This window comes from Rhagoletis pomonella, unplaced genomic scaffold (genome assembly GCF_013731165.1).
Source record: "Rhagoletis pomonella isolate Grant_MI unplaced genomic scaffold, Rhpom_1.0 Rhpom_scaffold_00004, whole genome shotgun sequence".
Classification (NCBI taxonomy): Eukaryota; Metazoa; Arthropoda; class Insecta; order Diptera; family Tephritidae; genus Rhagoletis; species Rhagoletis pomonella.
The window spans coordinates 78,177,680-78,193,399 of record NW_023458558.1 but is presented as its reverse complement, the minus strand read 5'-3'; positions in this window follow the sequence as shown (position 1 = coordinate 78,193,399).

The following is a 15,720-nucleotide window of genomic DNA, read 5'->3' as shown; positions in this document are numbered from 1 at the left end:
AAGAAAACTATAGGCTGATAATACGTTTAGTTAGAGGTGCGATCTATTTTTTCTTTTTTGCAGGTCATCACATCTGCAACGTTGTTTCGAATTTCCGCAATGAGAAGTCAAATTAAAGAACTGGGATTCTACATAGATGTGCACAGGTTTTTTTTTTAAGTTACATGAAAACCGACACCATGCGAGACCTCTCATCACTCAGAAATGGTTTAGATCAGTGATTCTCAAAGTGGTCCAGGTGGACCCCCAGGGGTCCACGGAAGACTCGACGGGGGTCCACGGTGACGTGAAAAAAATTTGGGGGTCCAGGAGTTGTAAATGGGGGTCCACGAAAATGTATCTGGTTTCAATGTTAAGAACCAAAATGGTTGCTTGATAGCCTCTTTATTTAACTTTAATTTTTATGAGTGGTGTATAGTGCTCTTGACTTGCCGTCACTTTGTGTTTTAAGGCCACCTGCAGACTAAAAAGAACCGGATGCTGGTATGACAATGAGTGAGGCGCGGCCAAAATTGCTGGCGGCAGAGATTTAAGCACTTGTGTCTTTTCAATGCTACAGGATAGTATGCCACCATTACCTTTGTTGAAGAGATCTTATGGTTTGATTCCATCGCTGAGATCGGACTCACACATTGTCGAATCTTCACTGATGGCTCAAAAACTTACTCTGAGTCATGATCTGGGATCTTTTTCGAGGTTAATGGAGATAAGCTTCACTTTTCTTTGGGGGAATATGCTTCGGTCTTTCAGGCTGAGGTAATTGCAATACTCAAAGCCATGGACTACGTGGTGGAAGATATGTGCAGGGGAAGGAGTTTACGTGACTGCAGTGATAACCAAGCTGCACTTCAGGTATTGACCAGCCCTCTATTTAAGTACTTCCAAACTAGTTCGGCAATGCAAGTCTCGACTAAAATATGATGTTGAACATAACGAGGTTGTTTTCCTCTGGGTGCCAGGTCACTCTGGAGCACCTGGTTGTTAGACATCTGATTATTTGGCCAGAGTTGGCTCAGACCATGCATTCCTCGGTCCGCAACCAGTTTTAGCACTCCCACCTTCGGCAATCGAAGCCACCATCAGAATCTGGGTGAATACTACGCTCAGAAATGACTGAGAGGCATCGAGGAGATGCAGATGGACAAAACTTATGTTGCCTTCAATCTCACAAGGTCTATCTAATTTTTTGCTCTCACTGAGCAGACGACACTGCAGACAACTTGCTGGACTGCTGACTGCTCACTTCACGTGGCACAAGCACCTGACTGTGATAGGCGTAAATTACAAGTACATTTGCCCATCTTGCCTTGAAGAAGATGAGACAGTGGAACACTTGTTGTGTTTCTTGCGTGGTTGCTATATGTCATCGATTTTTTTAAACTCGTAAGTTTGGCGTAAAAAGCTTGACCGTTGTTTTAAGTTTTGTGTTTTAAAAATGCGATAAATATTTTTCGCCTCACTTTATGACTATGTTCAAACAGGCCAATTAGCTGAGGCAATTAAGCTTTAAATTGCGGAATTGAGTTTTGTGTTCACACATATGTCAGCTGCGCAATTAGCGATTCGAAATCAGCTGCTGGATTACCTACAGTGATGGAAAAGTTGGTACAATTGTACCTTTATTTAGTTTGAAAGTGCATTCGGTACAAACACACAATTTTAGGTACATTTGGAACGTAGCCAAATAACTTCTCAAGAAATCAATTCTTATTTTTATTGACATTTCGATGCATTTTCTGTTGCGGGCAACTGGACCAATACCTTCCCTCCTTTGTGAAGGGGCATACAAATGATACAAAAAGGTGGTCAATGTAACGCAACTGTAGTTGATTTCGCCAGATAGATGGAAAATATTTATTTTTGAACGTCAGATCGGAGAACTGCGAGGAAATTAATTCACCTTTTCTACAACATAGTTTTGTCTCGCGCTCGAAGAGATTCTTTTCATAGCCAAAATTGGTTTAATGTGAGTGCAGAAGTTTATGTGGTATCGATGGGAATTTTATCCTTCTATCTTCTTTATATAGAAATACATATTTACATTTGGGTACGTCTATCTACTTTTAGATAAAGCTTTCCGTAGATTAGGTACAATCTTATAATTAAATTTTCCATCCCTGATGGAATATCAGCTTTAAAACAGGGACAGAAACAAACAGCTGATTGCTTTTTGTTCAATAAACATACCTCCAAGTCAAAATTAAACATACCTAGCAGGGTTGCATAGAGAATCTGACACAAATTAATTGCAAATTAATAATTAATTGGCAATTAATAAATTGAATTTTTCTATGATAAATTGGGTAACAATTAAGGCTTAAATTGGTGAAAAGGTTCTTAATTGCCAATTAGGCCCCTGTTTGAACATAGTCTAAAACTCGGAGCGATAAAAATAAAAATGATACCATTAACACAAATAAACTATTTTACATATACCCCACGTGCAAAGTCATCAGTGAGCCGAACATTTGATGAGTTTATGGAGAAGATAATGTAAATAACGCCAGCGCTCGCAGTGCGAGAAGACAAGAAAACATTTCTGAGTTTAGTTTTTGAATTCACCCGGAATGCAAATTTACACTGTTAGATCTTATTTTCACATTTAATTTTTTTACGAGTTTTGGAAATATTTAGAAATGTATCAGCAGGGGGGGGGGGTCCACGGAAACCAGTAAATTTTTGAAAGGGGTCTACGAGAAAAAAGTTTGGGAACCTCTGGTTTAGATTAATCATTAAGAATATTTTTAGAGGTTTTTGAAGAGGTTTTCACCTGTATAAAAATTTAATTAAATGTTGGCGTTTTGGCGCCATGCGGGTTCACTAGTTTCTAAGTAAAATTAGAGCACATGTAAAGTTTCATTCAGTGAAATTGGTTCAGGTTTACTATTATTTCCACCTGCCTCCATATAGTCGAAACACTGTGAATCGTTAGACTAAACACTTTTTCTCCTTCTAATAATTATCTGGGACTTTTATTTTTTTTTCGTATCAAGGGACGTTTATTTCAAGACGAATATGATTTACGTCTTCTATTAATAACTACATGGGACTTTTATTGAAATGAGACTTCTTAATTCAGTTCAGAGATTTAATGCGTTAAATATTTAACGCCACGATTGTTCATGTCATCATCTGTATCGTTTGTCCGATTTTCAAAAATGAGGTGTCAAATTAATTTGCTTTCGTGGTTTTAATTTTTTGAAAAGGGTTGCCAGATGTTAGAAAATCACATCCAAATAATCGACCTCTTTCGTGAAATCGGCTGTAGATACTATTAACCATTACTATTAAGAGAAAACGTGGGACGTAAATCATTTTCGTCTTGAAATAAACCTCCCAAGAGACGAGAAAAATAAAAGTCCCATATAATTATTATGAAAATACGTAAATCATTTCCATCTTAAAATAAACGTCCCACGAGTCGAAAAAAATAAAAGTCCTATATAATTATTAAGAGAAGACGCAAATCACTTCCGACTTGAACAAAACGTTCAGAGAGACAAGAAAAAATAAAAATCCCATATAATTATTATGAGAAGACGTAAATTATTTTCGTCTTGAAAGAAACGTCCCGAGAGACGAGAAAAATAAAAATCCCATGCAGTAGTGTCTTGGTTTACACAACTAAATAAATGAAAAAAAAAAATAAAATAAATTCTTAGGTATTTCGGAAAACCATATCCGGTCTGCTTTTCCAACGAGTTGTGCATAATAGTTTGACGGTCAAACATAATTTTTGAAAATGGTCCATCTATGGGTAGTTGCCAGAATATAAAGTAGATGCGCTGAAATACGCGAAAAAGCGTGATGCATGTTCTGGATAAAGAGACTGCATCGCCCTTCACCAAATTCAAGGGATTCCATCTCCATGATACAAATGGTACTCTCGAATTTAGTTCGAGGACCCCGACCTGATATTTATGTTGTTTTCAAGAGTTACTAGTAGAAGGTTCGTCAGTTTCCCACCCGTCAATGAAGAACATTCACATTCGAACATGTTATGTAATAAAAATAAATTAGACGCCATCCCAGATTTGGCGCCCAGGCAACCGCCCCTCTCGCCCCGCCCTAAAGTCGGTCCTGTATGTATTGTATTATATTAAGTGCTTCTTCTTATTCCGTTCTTTCGCAGTATAATAAAAGCTAAGAAAGGGCTGCTATAATTCTGAACCAATCGATCAGGACACTTATTCCCTATAAATACAGTTTCTTTGGTTCTGGCGTTGCATTATTTTGAAGTATTTTCTGATATTATAAGCAATGTAGTTTTGTGGCACAATCCGTAGAGCTGAATGATTGATGACGATGAGACGCTCAAGTTCTGAATTTTTTTAATCATAAAAGAGCAAATTCTTCTTGACGGTAACATTACTTGGAAACGTGGTCTTGAATGTTTGCCTTACCACCATTATCAAATTTCCACATATCCGGCAATGCGCTTCATGATCATTTTTGCCATTTGTATATGCATAACCCAAAAAGATAATTTGGGTAGGCTGTATGTAGTTAAGCCATTCTAAAAGACCTACGCAACAAGGACTGAAAAGTGCTTCTCTGCATGCTTCTTAGAAAGGGGTTTCTATTTAAAATTTACTCGAATTTACTCAAGTATATGTTTATATTATTTAGCATTACAAATAGGATTCAATAACCATTTTAAGTCTCAATAAAGCTTATTTGACCTGAACCTTAAATAATTAAATTCCTTAAAGAAGTATGATTTTATGAACTAAAAACTGCTTTAAAAGAACTTCTTCAAAAGACCTTCAGAAGCACGTCCTACAAGAGCCCTTCTGGAAGCTCTTCCTTGAGTAGCGAAAGCAGAAGCCCTTCAATTTGTGCAACTCCGTACAAAAAAGGAAGGAGAAAGGAATAACTTGCACTTTTTTGGCATTTGTTAAATAAAAAAAAATATATAAAATTAAATTTTAACCAAATAAACTAAACAGGAATAAGGTAAACTCACCAGATATTGTTCAACATGTTAGACAAATTTTTTCTTTATCGATTTTCGACTACTAATGGCTTTTTCAAAGCAAAAATCTGCTAAAAATTAGATGGGTGTCTGCATTCACCTTTATTAAAAAACCAGGACAATTTAAGTGTGGACCGTCAGGACAATTTTTTTAAATCAGGACAAATCCTTGAAAACCAGGACGTCTGGCAGCCCTAAGCTAAGAGCACATTATAATAAAATCAATAAAACTCCATTTAAACACAATTGCCTTTTTTATATATATTCGTCACTTTCTTTTTTCTTAACGAGTTTTCTTTGTTTTTCATCAAAACTTCTGATGGGTAGCTTAGACAAAAAAAAAGACGAAAACAATGGGACCAACACCCGCACAGTCATATAATCAAACACACGCACTTATGTATATACATATGTGTGCATGTTTAAGTCGCTTGGTGCACAACTCGCAACATTATAATGTGGCATGAAGCGAATCATTAATCAAAGTTGTGCAGCAAGTGAACTTCCTTTCCCGCTTGACAGTCACAACTGATTGTAACTTTGCATTGGGATTTCGGCATGGACTTCAATATACATATGTATGTATGTACGTACTATAGCTGGACCACACGTCCACTTCGTTGCTATTATTCGCATATAGTATTGTATGTAGTTTAGGTGACGATGGCAGTGAGTAGTAGATCGTGGCGGCAGCGGAGCCAATATTTACAGGAGTCGTTGCAGATTTTATTGTGGCGCATTGCGGTGCAGTATGTTTCGCGGGAAGCCTTTTTTAGACGGCACCTCTCCATTTGCTATACCCACTATCCGGGACGTCATATCAGCAGTCAGTTGGCGAACATATAGATACATATGATATCCGCATAATGTATGCAGAAACAGCTAATGCACTTTTATCGCCTTCCCTTCTGACTTCATATAAATACGTATGTAAATACATATAAATGTTTGTATGTAAAGTTTTAAATGCAGAACGTTGGAAATCGTGAAAAATTTGGCATAGCCTAATATTAAAATAATAGAATAGAATAAACAAGATCCAAGAATGGGAAAGTGTGTACATGCATATGTATCTACATTAGGCCGGGTCGATTTGTGGGGAGGCGAAAAAATCGCCCATTGCTCTGTGAAAATCATATTCTAGGGATCAAAATAAGAAACTTTGCCGAAGGAACCATACCTCTAAAACGAATTCTGATGTCCCTCAATTTGGGTCGAACTTTTGGGTAGGGGCAAATTTTGAAAAATCCCACTTTGACCCATTTAGAGTGCTCCAATCGAGTCCAAATGTATGACCGACCCCCACTAACTTTGGAGGCCCGACCCACCGATGCCAGTGGCACACCCCCTGGAACCCCGCTGGGGTTCACCATACAAACATTTCAAAAAATCGCCGGTTTTGCACTTTACATGAAAAAATCAGCGAAATGCCTATGTTTTTTCTTTTTGGAGTTTATTTTTCTCTTTAGAAATTTATTTAGTCAGAACATATGTAAATGAAAAAATGAATTTAACTTAGTAATAGAAAAGAAATTTAAAAAAATTATTAGAAATTAGCGTTTTTACAACCCTTTTAAAACCAAGGCATCACTGTGATGCATTTGCATGTCGTAAACATAGTTGTGTGGGTTTTTTATTCAACCGTTTTAAAAAATGAAGGTATCACTGTGACACAATTGCAAATCGGAAAATTGCTTGTGTGCGTTTTTTAAGACACAGCTGCATGTCGTAAACTTACTTGTGTAGTTTTTTTATAGCACCTACTTAAGAAATGAAGGTTGTTTTTACAACCCTCTTTGTGGGTATTTTAAGGCACCTTCTTAAGAAATGCGCTACTGATTTAACTGATCTTAATTTACCAACCCATCTGGATATCTTGAGATATTATTTTTACTTAAGCGAACGTGCTAAAACAGAACAATAAAAGTTTTCCCATAAATCATTCACTATTCAAGTACAAGATAAGTTAATTGGAATTTGGGAAAAACTTGGTATGGAAATAACGCTGAAAAAAAGTGTATTTAATAAATTGAATAAATTGCTTGACAAGTATCAAGAGCAAATCACGAGAAGAAACAACACCCAATAATTTACAGAGTATGTAAAATCTCTGGAAACAATTTTTTACATTGGAACATGTAAATGCGATTTGAAGGCAGCTCCATGTGCATGCGGCTGGGTTCCCGAACGCCTCAAAGAGTTCATGCACGATCAACATAATCAGAGAAGACTAACAATGGATGCATTTGTGATGGAAACTGAAGAGCAAGGAGCAACGTCTATGTCATCAATGCCAATATACCAAGATCCCGATGATTCAACATACGCACCGCCACCGGTTAAGAAGATATGGATAGAAGCACAAGTTCACAATACACAGAGAGATACGATTGTTTTAACTTTGCCTTGGTATGTGACAGATTTGGTGTGCCTGACAGAGTAGCATCAGCATTGGGAACCGCTCTTTTGCAAGATTTTTAAATGAAAGATAAGCAAGGGAAACCTTTCTTCATGGATAAATCGAAAGTTCGCAGAGAAAAAGAGAAATGCAGACAAGAAGTGCTTCGCAAACGGTTAGATGATACCAATTTGTTAGCGTTTTCATTCGATGGCAGAAAAGATTATATTTTAACGATAGATAAAATTGATGAGAAGTATCATACTAGGATGGTAAAAGAACCTCATCTTGTTATTTTGAGAGAACCCAATTCTGAATTGATTGGTTACGTAAGACTGGAACATGAAACCGCTGAATACAAAACAACCAAATTAAATGGTTTTTTCAACGATAAAAATATATCACTGCATGCATTAATTGGAATATGCACTGACGGTGAGCCAACAAACACTGGCCCACACGGTGGAATTGGTTCGTTTGCCTTCTACACTTCAACGAACTTCCGTTTCGGCATTTGTTTGAAGCTTTGGATAAATCAACCAGCACTGGACCAAGATCGGCAACCGGAAAACTTAGCCGTCAAATCGAAACTTGTGAAACTCTTCCGGTAAGTTATTGCTATCACTCATTTATTATAATTGTCAACCGTTTTTAATTATTTTATTATTATATATTTTCAGGTGGTGGACGGCTTCCAGAAAATTGAGTTGCAAAATATGCCCCCTGCTCCAGAAAAAATTGAATTTTCCACCGATTCGAAGTACTTATACGACATGGCCCATGCAATTTCTAGCGGCGTGGTTCCGGTGGATCTGGCTAACATCAAACCAGGGAAAATTGTACATTCTCGGTGGCTCACCAAGGCCGCTAGATTATTGCGATTATATGTGACAACGGAAAATCCAGATGCAAATTCAAGAATTCTGGTTGAATTTATAATTAAATGTTATGTGCCAATGTACTTCAATATCAAGTATTACAGCTCTGTCGTGTACGGCAGTGCATTATTTTTCAAGTTCATTGGTTGGTCACGATTTCTAGAACCTCGTTTACGCAAAATTGTCAATCAAGTAATTAAAGATAATTCATATCATGCGCATTCGGAAAATATCTTGTTATCAATGTTGTTTAATGATAGCAAAGAAAAGCGCGACTGTGCCATCAAGAAAATTCTACGCTATCGAACCGATGTTGACGAGCCAATGGAACTTAGAGTTTATAAAAAACCAGATATAAACTTTAATTGCACAAGTTATACGGAAATGATCAATTTGAATGATATAAATATCGTATTTGAACCACCATTCACGCGAAGCATTCCGTACGATACATTGAAAGAATATTTAAATCAAGATGATCCACCGTTTAATGATCCAAAAATTCCATCACACATACAAGGAACGGAACGACATGTTCAATTGCTAGCTAGCGTTTCCAAACGGGTTATACCGGAAAATGTAGAGGCTGTTATAGCGACGACATTAGAGAGCCGTGCGAAATTGCCCAGACTTGAAAGTAAAAAAGACTTCAAACAATAATTTTTTTTAGTTTCTTTTCTATAACTCACTTAAATTAATTTTTTCATTTACATATGTTCTGACTAAATAAATTTCTTAAGAGAAAAAATAGATATTATTATAAATAAATAATAAATATTATTATAAATAAATAAATAAAAATAAAGAAAAAACATAGCCATTTAGCTGATTTTTTCATGTAAAGGCCAAAAATGGAGATTTTTTGAAATGATTGTATGGGGAACCCCCCAGGTGAGTTCCAGGGTGTGTGCCACTGGCATGGGTGGATCGGCCGTCCAAAGTTAGTGGGGGTCGGTCATACATTTGGACTCGATTGGAGCACTCTAAATGGGTCAAAGTGGGATTTTTCAAAATTTGCCCCTACCCAAAAGTTCGACCCACATTGGGGGACATCAGAATTCGTTTTAGAGGTATGGTTCCTTCGGCAAAGTTTCTTATTTTGATCCCTAGAATACGATTTTCACAGAGCAATGAGCGATTTTTAAATCGACCCGCCCTAATCTACATATATGCGCATGTAGTATTATAAAATAATGCACTTACAAAATAGCTTGTATAGTTATTACCTAAATCAAGCCAACTCAATTAATTAAATGCGCGTCTTTAAAATTGCATGTTTTAAATATGTACATACATAATCGAGGTCACATAGATATTAATTAAATATGAATATATTTTAGTTTCCCATACGTACATACATATGTGATTAACGTGGAACTTGCTTTTCCAATTTATTGCACATCATGAGCCTGTATTGGGGAGGGTATCAACTACTACGAGTATTAGCTTTTATAATTGCGTTAATTATTTTATGTTGTACGTGTAAAATTATTACTTAATTTACCTTACCTTGTTGGGTGGTCACGATGTATACAGTAGGGTAATGGGTAGATATTCTTCGCAGGAAATTTGTTGCACAGGGATTCAAAGGCGCAGAACCTTTCATTGGTCTGCCATGAAGCTCCGCTATGAGAAATCATTATATCTGGATAAAGAAGGAAGGCAACAGCTAGGCTAATGCAGCGTATTTGCTGTATTTATAATGCAACATTTAGCACTTTCGAACATATCTTTTCGAAGAGCATTCATGCTATCGCATTTAGCAAATGTACATTTACGCGGGTTGGAAATCGTATGCTTTTGACAGCAGCCGTGTTCCAGTCGCTTATTCAGATCCGGATCTATCACGATCAATTCTCACGAAGAAGATAATGTGCAAAAAACCATACTGAAAAAGCTAAAAGAAATTTTAAACCAAAAATTCAATACAAAAACTTTAATTGTTTTAACCATAACAGAAAATTTGGTTGTGTATATATTTATTTGTCGGTGCTGTCAATTAAAATTTCCTCCATTAATTAGGAAACAAAACGAATAAAGTTGATCACAAATTGGTCCGGATTTCTATCAGCATGACATCGATGTTGATTTTGCGTAACTTTTCTTTATCCAAATAACGTAAAATAATAAATTAAATCTCGAGCCGCGATCACTGAAACGCAACTGTATACGCGAAAAAGAAACGCTGCCACTTTTTCTCATTAAACCATGTTCGAATCGTGGAAATTTTTGAAGAGCATAGGGTTGCTTTTAGCATTTAGATTCTTAATGCAAAAATGGAGTTTTATTTAGTTGAATTTAGGGGACGAATTTTGTATGGATAAATGTAGAATTTAGAGCTAAATGCGCTAAATGTACTTTTACGCGTAAGCAAAAACAGCCCATTAGAGCTGGTTTCACCAACTGAACCTAAGTTCTAGTTGAGAAAAATCTTAGCTAATAGCAGTTTATGATTTTGCTCAAATTTGAGGGAAATATTTAATCCAAAAATATGGTAGCACTGCAGCAAAATTTTTGTTAACGTGCTTTGGCCCACATACATATATCGTAATACTAAACAACTAAATACCAACATATACATGTATATGGCGTACACTTTCAAAAAACTTCAAAAGGTATCCTACAAAAGCCCTTCTGAAAGCTCTTTTTTGTGCCAGTCATTTTCTTCCATAGGAAATATGTTCGGTAACATAAGGAAAATGAGCAACATCTTCAACCAAAAATTCCCGAAAATCAACCGTAAGTCCCAGCTATTCTAAACTTGTACTTTATTGTACTTAAATTAAATGGGCTACAAAACTGCATACTCGAAATCTTTCTGTGAAATCTACTTAATTAAAAAGCTCGTAATTTGTACATACGGGTGCAGCTAATATAAGCGTGTTAAAAAAAATACATTAAAATTTCAGTGGCAGATTTGAACAGCTGAATTTTATTCTATTCAGTAGCTAATACTTTCCTAAGTAACTTCCAATAGGTTTAAAAGCAGCATCCGACAGCGTGTTATTACTGTTTCATTAAAAACTCAAATTTGTTTAAAACAGGAACAAAAAAAAAATATTTTTTTATTAAAAAAAAAAATTCGGTTACAGTGTTGATATTCACCAAATTCTTTACGTACTTTACTAGCCTTCAGGCGTAGATTCCATTTGCTTTTGTTGGGTTTCTTTTCTCAAAGTACTTTTACACGTTTATAACGATTCCCTTTTGAATGTACCTTAATGTTGTGCATGGGCGAAGGCCAAATTCCGATTGAAAATAAAGAGGGGACTTGGGGTGCACGCCGTTACTGTGAACGGTTTTCGCTTCTTAGGGGATCACTTTAGCCAGCTCAATGATGGAAAAGCCCTATCTATAAACTTTGTTTTTTCCAATTTTGGCCGCACTTTCGGATTTCGGCCACACTGTGCGCCAGCGAAAAAAATTTTCATCAGTACGAGTGGGAAACGACGTCGTTACGAAGTTGTTTGGAAAATTGGGATTTCATCAAGCGGATGTAGATGTAAGATCGCATTTAAGGTATATGAGGATCTGAGACATCGTAAATTCGTATAACATAAACATAGGGACAAAGAAGTCTAGACATATGGAGTCTCTAAATATTTCGACTGCTGCGCCATTATGAATTGTAACCTGATTGTACAATAAATACGGATTTTCTAAATAACTCAACTGCAGCTCCACCCAGTGGGTAAATTTTTTTCAAACGTATTTTTCATCATGCAGGTAGAACACATTTTTAATCTGAACTAAAGCGGTCCAAAGCCACCTATCGAGTTTTCTAGTGGCCTATAATAGGACTTTATACGCAGGGTATAACCTCCAGGGGTTTAAGTTAATTCCGAACAACGAAATCGGCTATCATTTTGAATAAACAAAACCTTATTACCAGGGAACGGATTCTTAGGACCTAAAAACCTATAAAAAAAATAAAATAACGAAATAGGCTGGAAAAGGCAAAATAAAATAGCGAAATAGGCACGAAAAGGCACTAGAAATAGCAAAAAGAAGGCACTAAAAAAGGCAAAAAATTAAAAATACAGGAAAAATGTTCAACGGACGCCACTACATATTCAATTCCTATATGGAATTGCTCGCTGATTCCCAGAATCGAGTTAATTTTTTATTCAACGGATAAGTTTTAGAGATATTTTCAGATGTATATGGCGTATGAGTAACATTCTTCCCTGCTCATTTTTCATACAAAAAATCTTTGCGCATTTTCATTTCTTATTACCTCTTTATTTATTACTAGATTTTCTTCATTCTTCACAGCCTTGAATGTACTAAACGTGCGCTCGACGTGAGTTGATACAAGTGGCGCCCAACTTAAATATGGAACATTTGAAACTCTTTTTCAAAGGTACAATAGGCAAAATAAGGTAAATATCTTAAAAAAGACAAAAAAGGCAACATCAAATGTTTATATATGAAATCAGGGAAAGCTAAATCGTGGACATTCTTAATCGAATATACTCTATCTCTTTAGCAGGAAAAAAGGCAATTTCCATAAAATCCGATCCCTGCTTATTACATTAAACGAGCAATAGAAAATTTTTCAAGAATGCCCTATCTCAGAATTCGGTTCAAAAAAGCCCTTACTCAGCTGCCGATTCAAAAACGCCCTATCTCAGCACATTTTCAATATATTTTCACTTGAGATAGAGAGGTTTTGAACCGAATTCAGAAATAGGGCCTTCTTAAACCAAATTCTGGGATAGCGAGCTTTTCAATAAAATTCTGAAATAGGGCGTTCTTCAATACAATTCTGAAGTACGACGTTCTTGAAAAGTTTTCTGATATAGGGCGCTTTCGAACTGGCTGCCGAGATAGGTCGATCTTCCTCTCAGGTGTCGAAATACGACTACTATTTTCTTACTACGAAGATATGTAGGACAGGCGTATAAAAAATTAATAAATGTGAAGTAAATATATATCACATATATGTAATACTCCTATATTGGCAGTAAGAGCTAGTACCGTCCGAAAACACTACAGTACAGATATATCAATAAACACGTACGAAAGAAAAGGAACACATACGTTTATAAATAAACATGTACACAACACATATACAAAAACGGCACTCAAGTACACAATACATTGACAGAAACGGTACTAGACTGTCTCGCTTTGATTTCGGAATGCTTACACATTGAGAAGTTAGCTTACTGCCACGATTGAGAGAATACAAAGGTTGCGCCGATCTCGGACCGCTATTCCTCTCTTAACGAATTTGACAGAATCATTGTTTGCATGACGTCACACTTATGCAACTTGTTTACGTTTTCCTTGCAACATTTTTTCTTCTTCTTCCATTCTTGCTCACGTTTTGGCATTCCGCTCTCGCAATTGCACCAGTGTGACGTCACACAAAAGTTATTCTCAAAAATCCTCTCTGATCGGCGCAATCTTGTATTCTATCATTCTTGGCTTACTGCCAATATAGAAGTATTACATATGGGCATCCCCATGGTGGCGCACGTGACAGTCGTACGATTTCAATGTGATACAAAAAAGGAATACCATTTGTTTTCTTTAACTTTTTTGGGCCATTGTATAGCACGTAATTAGCTCTATATTTAACCGAAAAATTAAATCAATCGAACTGCTCGGTCCTGAAATATAAGCATTTAAAGAGAGGTTCGTTACGTGACAAAAAATGGAAGTTGATTTTTTCTTTTCTTACGAAATCGCAAAACTCTGCGAATTGTGGATGGCTATTTTGATGAAACTTATTTTGATATGATTTGGAGCAATTCTAGTTGTTTTTAAAGTTTTTTGAATTAATGCAAATTGTTTCAATTCTCTTTTACAACCCCAAGTGTGAAACGTGACGTGACGTGGCGTGACGTGACATAAATTTCCATCGTTATATTTTTGTTAATATTGCTTTTAAATGAATTTTCAACGCAAATAAAACATGTATTTTATGTAGAATATACTTTATATTTTGACTTCAGCGCCAATTCAGGGTCAATTTATTAGAAATCTATGATTTATTATGTTTCAACCACATGCGCCAAATTCGAACCAAATCGGACCATAAATACGGTTTTTCGAAATATCTCGACCTTGGCACCACCTAGGAAGACCAATTTATGCAAACATTATTCTTCTTACATAGCCAGTATATATTTTAAAAAGCAGACAAATCGGCCCGTAAATACGTTAGATATAAAACTTTTATTTTTTTTGTCGTGGTGGACCTTCCGCTGGAAACACCCATATATGATATATCATACATATCGTCACCTGCAGAGTTAACTCTCGTAAAAAAACTTCATACAGGATTTCCCAAAATTCGAATTTTTACACATTCATGTTTCTTCCATGCGGGAAACGATATGTACTTGCCAATTTGTTTTACAAAAATTTTTTAAAAAGCAGACGTCTCGGCTGCTCAGAAAATCGGTTAATCGCTTCTGCAATTATTTCACATTGATTCCCTAAAACAAATTTTCGATATATGCTTAAGATGCAAGAACTTAAAGGGACATTTTAAAAGAAATTAAAATGACAATTTATTAAAACTGGTAGTAACCCCCGAAATTCAGGTGAATGCAGTAAAGAAATACTTACTAAAATTAAGCAATTAAATTTAAGCACATAACAGAACGTGATATACGTAAATATACTTCAGTGTTTAGTTGAAGATTTATTTAAAGAACTTCGAGAAAGACAATAAATAATTTTGTACTGCTAGAGGCTTGATAACCCATAAAATTGGCGTCGCTGATGGTGAAAGACATTTAGTATCACACTTTTAAACTAAAGCTTTCTTAACCCTTTCAGTATAAAATTTCAACCACTGATTCCAATAATTTTATATGTACACCGGCTAATTTTGTATCGTTCATTTCAAAAATCACATCAACAAATATGCAGAGCTTTGAGCTTTGCCGTCATTCAGGGTCCTTTACAATGGTCAGTGATATCCTAGGGGTTTAAAAAAGAAAGTGATGTCAACTATTTTTATTTTTTGCTTTCATGAAATATATTTCAAAACTATGAATAACACTGTGCCGCAAAAACAAAAGCATTTCAGAACACACGAAAGAGTCGATATACTCACGAAACTATCGGCCAAATATAAATATAGTCGATGTTTCCATTGTACACCTCTGTGATTGTAAAGAACAATGAGTTAAAAGAGAACACGCAAGAGGTATGAGCTTTATGAAATTATATTAGTTTATAACTTTCTAAACAAAAACCAAAAAATTGTTGAAGATTTAATGAAAAATATTGTATCTCTTTTTTTTTAAGTTTTATATTAACCCAATTGAATAAAAATGTTACGTTTTTACGAGCTTACATATGTATGTCCTGGAATTTAGGTTTAAATTTTTACCAGATTTCCCAATGTGCTAGAGACTTGAAACTTACCTCAGAACCCAATGACAAAGCAATATGAAAGACGAATTAATCAACTAGGTGGCGCAGGTATCAAGATATTTCAAAACCCG